The sequence below is a fragment of the Nilaparvata lugens genome, unplaced genomic scaffold (assembly GCF_014356525.2).
Source record: "Nilaparvata lugens isolate BPH unplaced genomic scaffold, ASM1435652v1 scaffold6076, whole genome shotgun sequence".
Lineage (NCBI taxonomy): Eukaryota > Metazoa > Arthropoda > Insecta > Hemiptera > Delphacidae > Nilaparvata > Nilaparvata lugens.
In genome coordinates, this window is record NW_024091841.1 from 5,001 (window position 1) to 15,788 (window position 10,788).

The following is a 10,788-nucleotide window of genomic DNA, read 5'->3' on the forward strand; positions in this document are numbered from 1 at the left end:
TCAGCGCGCCAGACCGACCGACTCTGGCCGCTACCAGTGCAACCCGTCCAACGCCCATCTAAGAGCATCAACGTGCATGTTCTCAATGGTAACTACCAAATCAAACTCATTCAATCACAAAAACTTATGCTCAACGTCAATTTACATGCTTTAATTCAACTTTGTTTTTCATTTATACCTTTATTCATTCATTAATGTATACTAATATACATCATCAACATGATAGGGGGAGGAAAAATAAGGTAACCTTGGCTATTCATCTCCCAATTTTAGATAACACAATATCAAGGCACTGAGCTTGCTCGTTATTTATTTATTGATAACATAACTCAATTCTTTAAAATGATTGGGGAAGGACTAACGGCACAGCCGAAACTGTTTCTTCCCCTAATTTGATTTATACACTATAAATATTCCAAAAAGTAGGTTATGTTCCATACACTTGAATTTAGGTGAAGTTTTCAGTCCAAATATTTGAAAACATTAAATGTACTAATTTAGTTTGTTTACATACCAAATTGAAAAACAAATAACACTCCCTAATCACTTAGAACTGTAAAATAATGATAACTTTGAATATCTTAATTAATATTTTAATTATCAGCCAGTAGGCAAAAGAGATGTTGGCAGACCACGCAAGCGTTGGCAATAATAGGATTTTTTTGTTTATTTGAATATTGGCTAGATGTGAGTCGGAACAGGTTAAAGCCTAATCCTTGTTTGTAAGAAGAAGAAGAAGAAGACTTTGAATATCATGATACACATACCATCTCATGTCAACAATCAGACTAATGTATTTTGATCGAGTCAATTAATTTTCTGGATTTCTCGCGAGATACGGTAAGCTAGTTGATTACATAGCTGATCTCCCATACAGGCACACGCATCTTCTGTTATCGACAGACGACAAAATCATCATCTGTTTTTCCAAGGATGAATTATCCTTTTCATGTCCTTCAGCGAGTTTTCTCAAGGATGTGACCTAGTGCAATCGAATTCTGATATCATAACCTACTATATTCCAAATTTCGAAAATCGTTAGAGCCGTTTTTCGAGATCCTTTGAACATAAATAACCATATAACCAGATATAAAAATATAAAGATATATTAGAATTGCTTGCTGAATATAATAGGATAGTCCGAAATAGGTTAAGCTTTGTAGTTCTCCATTCACAAATTTTTAGCCTCAAGTAGATTTCAATTTAGATGCTTCAAAACTAAACATAGAAGAAATATTTCACATCTAAATAAATATTTCACATCTCTCACATTTCACATTTCATAACTAAACTAACAATATTCACAGCTGATCTTATCTACATCTCAGCATCTTCATCCGATATATTAATTAAGCGAGCAATTTCTGTATTTAATATCTGGTTTTTTATATCTAGTTATTTATGTTCAACGGATCTCGACAACGATTTTTCACGAAATTTGGAACATGGTAGGTTTATGATTTAAAAATTCGATTGCACTAGGTCTCATCCTTGGGAAAACTCGCTGAACGATATTAAAAGGATATTTCATCCTTGGCTGGAACAGCTGTGGATAGTAAAAAAGTGAGTGAGGGCGAGTAAGTATGTGAAAAATCAAAATACGCATCCCCGAAATTCATAAGATAACATATAGCTGTGAAATATGAACACGATCATTTCAGAGAATTGTATTATGTTTATCATAAATAAAAATAACGAACGAAGCTCGGTGCCCCGATATTTATAGCTAAACTAGAAATATTCTTAAAAATATAATTTGAAGAATTATCAAAAAACAAACTTAATTCTAAGAGCACAGCTGATTTTATCTTCTTTTCAGCCCCTTCATCAACAGGCCAATAAAGCTCCTCCTCAGGAGTGAAATGCATATATAACCATAGCCACCTCTAATACAAGGCCCCGGCCTACGATATTGCAACGTCACAGCGTAGGCCTACAATCTAATACGGTACATGATTGGTGAAAAAGATTTTTAAAAATACCAGCTGATTTTTTCACCAATCATGTATTAGATTCTAGGCCTGCGCTGCGACGTTGCAATATCGTAGGCCGGGGCCTTGTATTAGAGGTGGCTATGATATAACTCAATACGCCAAGAAAAGAAGTGTTTTCAAATATTGACAAACTAGCAGGTAACCCATGCTTCGCAAGGGTCTATTTTGAAACTTGACAACTGAAAACTTTATGTAATCAATCTGAAGAATTTAAAATAGGTCTATAACCATCCTCGGTTAAGCAAGATCTATATGCAAAATTTCAAGTTAATCAGTCCAGTAGTTCAGACGTGATTATGCGTCAAACATAATTTTCTTATACTTTACACCTGAAAACGTCTGTAATCCAGTTCTTTCCTTTATTATAGTATAGAAGATGATAGATGAATTGATATCATTGCTATTTTACTAAAAGATGGAATAAAGTGAGTAGTTTCCCTTTCAGAGGGAGTTTTGACAAACCACAGAACTCATTTTTCATTTGAAGATAAATGAAACTGGTGCTTTTTTGCTATTTTTTGCTCAGCTTGCCAAAATACCCCTCATTCCAATATAAAATTTTCGACTAACTACAGTGAGTCAGTCATTCTATCAGGGCTCGAATAATATTTTGAAATTTTAATTAGATGGAATGGAAGAGATAATATTTAGTTTATGTAATATCAACACCTTATTCAAAGACATTTAACTGCATGCGTTTTCATATTGCCGATACAGCATTGATGAACCTGTAGACGTTTATTTAGCACTTTGTCTCAAAAAACTGTTCTAGCTGAAAAATTAATAATCCGCCACGTGTAGGCCTAAACTTGCTCAGGAAAACGAAGTTTCAAAACTATGTTTTATCTAAACAGATGTTTTTGAGATAATTTCTTTGACGCAGCTGTTCACATTCACCATATATTTATTAATTTATTAAATATTTGAAAATATTTATTAATTATCAAACAATACATTATTATATTTATAATAAAAATATTATCATTATTATTAAAAGATTCATCAATTATCAAAACAATATTATTGAGGTTAAGTTGTATCAGGTAGAAAGCATACTCAAACTCAACATTAAGTTCCAAGCTGGATTCAAGTTTCATCAAATGGTAACTATAGTCCGAGAGATATTACTTTGAACATGGAGAGGGGAAACTAGTTTCCCCTGCACATGAACAAAGAGATGAGTGGAGTACTGGAGTAAGCATGGTGGATGCTCACACAAGAAGGGAGAATGCTGTTGGGTGATGGCAGTGATTAGTGAAGGAAAGAGTATCCACCCTCTCTGTCATCAAAGCACCGCCAATTTATGTAGATGCATAACAATATATATTATCTATAGTTGTTATATTCAATTGCTTTTTTCATATCATATACAGTTCAATAATTATTTTCTTAGTCTATATTAGTAAATTCATCTATAATTTGCTCTATTGTAAGCTATTGTATATAAGTGTATAAGCCAGTATATATTGTAATCTACATAAATAAAGTACTCAATCAATCATCGAGGGAGAGCCATGTTCAAAGTATATCTCCCAGGTATATATACCTAACCAACCTTATACATACACAAAATCATTCTCAACATCAAGTTCCAGCTTGAATTTGAGTTTCAATCATTTGGTAAAAATATTTAATCATTGACAAATATGTTTTAATGAGGACCAATCAGAGAAGACCTGTTGAAAATGTCGGATTCTCTGATTGGCTCACGTGAAATTAATCGGATTGAATTTTACCGGCTTTTGTGCAACCGGCACATAGAGGATTTGGGGCCAGTTTCCGAGTTCGGGATTTAGCTAAGTTCTAGATTCTAAACAGCTGGAGTCATAAATTGGCTTTCCAAAACGGGGCGTAGCCGTAGTCCATTTCCGAATTAAATTTCGAAAACTAGAAATTGAACACAAAATAAAATAAAGAGAAAATAATGTAAATTTTCAGTCATTTTGGATTATTTGGGAATCATTTCATCAGGAAAAAACTATCCAATTATAGAAATGTAAAAATTGAGATTATCATTGAACTACGACTACACCCCGTTTCGGAAAGCCAATTTTCTGACTCCAGCTGTTTAAAGTCTAGAACTTAGCTAACTCCCGAGCTCGGAAACCGGCCATAAAAACTTTCTATGTGCCAGTTGCACAAAAGCCGGTTAAATTATACTCCTGATCAATTTCACGAGAACCAATCAGAGAAGCTGTCATTTTAAATAGGTCTGAGATGAAAGTGATTTTCCATGGAACATCATAGAGAATTTTGATCACATCTACACCTTTTTCAATTTTATTTGAGAAGGTATCAAGTTAATTTGAGAAAGTATCAATTGTTTTTGAGAATAATCACTTGTAATTGAGAGAATGTCAGATGTAGATGAGAATAGTCAATTGTATTTTGGGAAGTCATCACATGTAATTGAAAATAATGGATTGTATTTGCGAAATCGTCAAATAATATAAATGAGAAGATATCAATTGAAAATGAGAAAATTCTCCAATTGACATGTCGTGACTCTTCTGTAGCCTACAGTACAGGTTTGATTTGAGCAGGAAAGAATACTGTTTGCACTACGTACACAGTATTCCAATTACTATCATTGGCTTTGCATCAGGTAAAATTAATATTTTCAATGGTAAAAGTATTTCCCCTGTACTGTACACGAATGATTATCATTTCTATGTATGTATTGGCAACGCGACTTTTGTCTACAAACATTTTTTTGGAACATTGCACTTGATGAAGATCAAATTCTCTATGTTTTCTGCGCAATTGAACTTTATCATCAATCAATTGAATCTCTTGATCAAACAATTCGGAAACTCTTCAATGGATTTTCGAGCTTGAAAATAATGTTATATTCAAAAACTAAACGTTTTATTGGGATATTAAATATATTATCATATTATTTTATATGAGTACAGTTATGAAAAATATAACTACTGGAAGTACTGGTTCATTAAAATCATTTTCAAATTACAACTGACAACTTCTCGATTTCAATTCGAATGTTCTCAAAAATTGAAATGATACTTTCTCAAATAACATTCACTATTCTCAAATACAATTGATTATTCTCATTTACATCTGACGTTTTTCTCAATATAAATTACTACTCTCAATTACAATAAATACTTTCTCGAATACAGTTGGAAAAGGTGCAGAGACACAGAGATGATGGTGATTTGCATAGAGCATTACTCTGTTGCAGGTGAATTTCCGGCAGCAATGCAGCACGGAGGCCAGGCGCATCACAGGACATCTCATATGCACTGCCTTCTTTTCTGTCTGCTGCTGCTCAGGTTCTGCCATAGACCACCACATACATCACTTCAACATGTCAGCTGTTCTCATAAGTAGCATCGATACTTCGATACATCGATATATATCGAAGTAACGTCGATACATCGAAGTAACTTCGATATATCGAAGTAGCTTCGATACATCAAAGTAACTTCGATACATCGAAGTAACTTCGATACATCGAAATAGCTTTGATACATCGAAATAAATTCGATATATCGACATATATCGAAGTAGCATCGATACATCGAAATAACTTCGATACATTGAAGTAACATTCTCAGACCAGATACAGAATAGACACATTAGAATGTCTAACCTCTGAAGCCAACATGAATTGGATGCGTGATGTCATACTGGTGCAAGACTTGCCACTGCAAGCTGTAGCTATGGTGAGGTCCACTTTACTAGTAGTTCTGGGAACAGTAGACCTCACGCAGTATTCTCATCCACCAGTACCTGATGTCACCTGTTTTAAATGTTAACAAACTCAGTTCACGTTTGAATTTGTATTCCATATGATTTAATTCATCCAGTTCCGGTTTGATAATCTGATGAAAAATAATTTTTTACAATCAAAAATATTATGATTTCTTCAGCATTTAGTTCATTTGATTATTTTTAATCAGCTATTGAATAAGTTTTTTCGAATGTGAGAATATTGATACTGATGGGCACACATAATAATACCATGACTGCAAAACAAAATATTGAAACCAAAGACCTTAAAGATGTATACCTCTTCAAGGTCTTTGATTGAAACTATAGACCTTATAGAAATACAGAATACACTGGCATCAATGTAAACAAACTCTACAGAAAAGTTTTATATCTGATGCTAATGTCACGATTTGGCAATTGTGATGCTGACTTCATTGACTTTGAGAGTGAATATACAATGGGCCATGTCTATTCTATATCTGGTCTAAGGTAACATTGATGCATCATCGATTCATCGATACATCGAAGTAACTCCGATACTTCAATACATTTATACATCAAAGTAACATCGATAAATGATACATCAAAGTAACTTCAATATATCGATATATCGAAGTAACATCGATATATCGATACATTGATACATCGAAGTAACATCGATGCTGCCCAGTCAGCTGATACTGACACAAGTCAAACACTGTTCTTGATTGACTTCAACCTGTTAGCACACCTTGAATGCTGGATTCCCACAGTCAGTGGACATTTCCAAACATCTCCATCTCTACACTTGATCAGCATTCGAATGTCGTGGAAATGTTCTATTTGAAAATCTTCTTTACATTCGAGATGAGATTTGTGTGTTGCTGTATTGTTTCTGAGATGTGAGTACCGACTGTAATGTGGATTGCATTTTTCTGTACAATAAAAATTTTTAATTCAATTAATTTCAAATCAATGTCAATCGCAACAGTGTTTGTCAATCCATAATCTCTCTTGAATGTTGGAGATATCAAAGGGATGGACAAAGTGTTCGTTTATTTGTAAACTTATAATAGGTACTGTATAAATTTCAAAAATATTATTCTAGAATTTCAATTGGATGTCATTTAGTAGACAAGATGGATAGAGAAGTGTATGATACATTCCATTTTTCATTCAGAAGGCTGAACATTTAAATAGTTTGCTTGGTGTTTTCAAGATATTACCGGAGATGTTATTAAAGCTAATTATAATGTTGTAAACTTTTTCATCACGAGTAGGTTCTTCTTCAATTACCCATACCTTCTACAGTATTTTTTGTGTGATGGAGATATTTTTTAAATACATCATAATTCAATTCAATAGGTTGTTTTCTAATTTATTCAGAAATAATTTTGTAGTCCTCCACTCTTATGTTTTTGAATAAGATTTGCAATGCAATGAATTTCAATCTCTTATTCAAGACCATTGATCACAATTTTTGCCAATCATGAGCTTTGTCTTAATAAAATAAACTGGAAGCTGCATTTGTTTAATGCTGATTAATGGATAATCATTATCAAACGAAAATCCCATTTGAATGCTGTAAATCACCCTAAAAACTTCTGATACTGAAAAATATTGACTACCTATACTATACAGCTTTTATAGTAGCGCTCATCAAATTTTCCATCTAGCTGTTGACCATGTTGTCAATATTTGCAGTAGCAGAAGTCTTCGGGGTGATTCACAGCATTTAATTGGGATCTTCGTTCAATAATAATTGAAAAAACTGATAATTCAATGAAGTTGCTATTCCATTTTGGATTTGAATTCCACTAAGAAAGATGAAAACAATAACCTAATTTCTTGTAACATCAATAAAGATTTATTACCAAATGTTTTCAAAGTGAAGAAAGGTATTTTATGATGAAGAGCTTCTAAAAGATAAGAATAAACTTGGAGAGTATGCTGTGATATTATTTTAATGTTATATTTTATGGAAAATAACTAACGCAGGTGCCCCCTCTATTTGTTATGTTTGTATAGCTATGATACATGCAAACTAGTTTCTAAATCATTTTATATTGGAACTTCGAATTATCTATTCAGTCAATTGATGTTTGTTATGTTATTGACATTATCCACATATATCTGTGTATGTTGATATATTTATTAAATTTCCTAATCGACTGTTAAACTGTCATACCATAGCCTACTGTAAATATCACATATTTGAGTAAGCAAGGTAGTCATTAAAAAAAAAAAATGTATGGAAGACCATCTCGTACTATCTTGTTCACCAACTTGTTGTAACCCCAGAGGTTTTCACGTGTGTGTGTGTGTGTGTGTGTGTGTGTGTGTGTGTGTGTGTGTGTGTGTGTGGTGTGTGTGTGTGTGTGTGTGTGTGTGTGTGTGTGTGTGTGTGTGTGTGTGTGTGTGTGTGTGTGTGTGTGTGGTGTGTGTGTGTGTGTGTGTGTGGGTTTGTATAATATTCTTGGCGAGTATGAATGAAGTCTTCGAGACTGGGACTTTAATTGGAGTCTTTGAGAGTCATTGGACTACAGTAAGGTTCACGTTGTAATGGCAGTGGAGAAAGATAGGAGATCAACGTTGCCGATCCTCTGTCTTGTCAATGCCTTTTATAGATGGTAGCTGATACAGGTTTACTAATGCAATATTAATGGTCCATTCTTGTTTAAAATATCCAATTATAGATGGAATTAAATAGAGAATGCATTTTATTATTCATTTATTTCCATCTAGCTGTTAACCCTGTTGTCAATGTCTGCAGTAGCAGAAGTCTTCGGGGTGATTTGCAGCATTTATTTAGGATTTTCGTTGAATAATAATTATATCCAATTATATTCTATTGAGCAAGAGATCATATTTTTCAATAATTTCATAATGAATTATCATAATTGAGGTGGAATTATTATTTTGTTGATCAATTATTAATTCTACATTGTCAAAAGACGATCTGGCAACAGAACAAGGAGAGAAAGAGATAGCGCTATCCGCTTTGTTTGAAGATAGACAAGGATAGCAATACCATTGCTAATCAAACACTCCCATTATAACGTGCACCTCACTATAGAACTCTAGAGTCTTTGAGATCTTTGAGATATGGATGATCATTTGATCGGATGTGGATAGACATATTTTGAAAATAACAACTATTGTCATGTTATAGCATAGATAATGTTTTACATACCTATATTATACAATTTATAAGACCATATTTTATTCCAGAACGGCTCAACTGAAATCTCCTGTATGTATAATATTGTAATATCTTACTCATGTATTTCTTTGGTTACTCGAATGTTGAACAACATTTTTTATTGGATGAATTTGAAGAACATACATTCTATATTTATTCAATACCTACCTAGCAACTGTATCTTGCAAGTTTTTTTTTTTTGACCTCAAAAATATTATTGAACCTCCTATGTAAATTCTCATTTACATAATTATTTTTTATGAATTTCTCATAACCATCATATCTTTTTTAAAATGTATAAATTCAGGGTTACTTTCTTCCACTTTCTTTCTTCATACTGATGTGAACACTGAAACTAGTTCTTATAATTTGTATTCTTAATCTATAAATTTATTCATTTCAAAGGGTACTATAATTCTATTTTATAAATCATATCCTTTATTTACTATTTCTCATTACTATCATCATCACACAATTTTTCATTTTTCACTCCATATCAATAATTGATATTGTATAACAATTCGTCACTTCATCAACAGATGAATGTAACTTAATGTATTTACATTTTGGTTGGGAAAGGAGAAATATTTTCAAATTTTCAATTCATCATTTTTCATTGCGTGGTATTCAATCTAACAATTTATTATAGAGCATGAGTCTTCCGACTATGTGTCATTGATTACTGAGGTAATTGATTAATTTTATTAATGTTTTTATCCTACATCAGCCCTAAGCAATTCAGCCCGACCGGCTGTGGGAGTAGCCTAAATCTTTCCAATATCATCTTAGAAAGTAGAGGCACCTTTTTGGACATTTCTATTCTAAAAATATGAAAGGCATGCTGATTCCGTTGACAATTCTACTACTTTTATGAATTAATTCGTTGGAATGACAACACTATTTACAAATTCGCTGTTTCCCTGCGAAATTCTATTGACTTTCTTCCATTTTTCTTTCATATGTGCCATTCTTAGTCACTATCATTCTGTTATCCATTTTGTTTTGTCAATTCCTTGTCATGAATAAGATAATTCAGGAATTCCATTATAAACTTGATTCATCTTTCTTCATTGTTTCTTTCTCACTGTGGGCCTATAAAGTCATTGGAAAAACAAATTATCACCAATTATTGTATTAGTTCATTTATTTATCCAGTCATGTACAATTATCACACTTATGTGAGAAGGTAAACAGGCTTATGCCCAAAAATGTCCCTTCTCAAATTCTTACTACAGTCCAAATGGAGTGAATTTTTCTTCAGATTTTTCCTTCAATTCGCACATTGATTCAATAGCTGCTAGGGCCAACCAACAAATGGGGTTTATTCTGAGGACCTGTTCGCCCTTTAGTGATGTAGAGCCTTTGATTCTGATTTATAAGTCACTAGTGAGAAGCTTGCTAGAATATGCCTCAGAGATATGGAATCCATATCATATGGATAGAATAAATGTTCTAGAACGGCTTCAAAATAAGTTTTTGAGAATCATGTTCTATAAGAAATTTAATCGTTTTTGTCCGTTTGATTCCCCAACAGAGTCACTGAGAACTTTATTCCATATTACATCATTAAAAGTTAGGCGTGATGTTAGAGCACTTATTTTTCTTTTTGATCTCTTAAATAATGAATTGATTCATCATACTTGCTATCTAAAATGAATATTATATCTCACCTGTGGCTCGTCGATCTGAATTTTCTTTTCTGGTTCCTCGTTCCAGAACACTTAGAAATTACAATTCTCCTCTCAACAGAATTCAGAGAAGCTACAATAGTTTGTCCGGGCACCTAGATCTCTTCTGGTTCTCTCGCGCTAGATTCCGAAAAGCTCTATACAATGGTCTGGTCTGAGCATTGATATTGTGGCCTGGTCTACATCGATC

The 10,788-nt window shown here is 33.0% G+C and overlaps 1 long non-coding RNA gene across 1 annotated transcript in view; it reads left to right on the top strand.

Moving 5' to 3' along the window:
- The window catches only part of LOC111061104, a 12,499-nt gene extending 2,353 nt beyond the window's left edge, over positions 1-10,146 (top strand). The window contains exons 2-3 of the long non-coding RNA XR_005573959.1: positions 1-88; positions 5,197-10,146. The exon at positions 1-88 is cut by the window's left edge and continues 79 nt beyond it. This is a non-coding gene — a long non-coding RNA (uncharacterized LOC111061104). The remainder of the gene's footprint in view (positions 89-5,196) is intronic.
- The last annotated feature ends 642 nt before the right edge of the window (positions 10,147-10,788 follow it).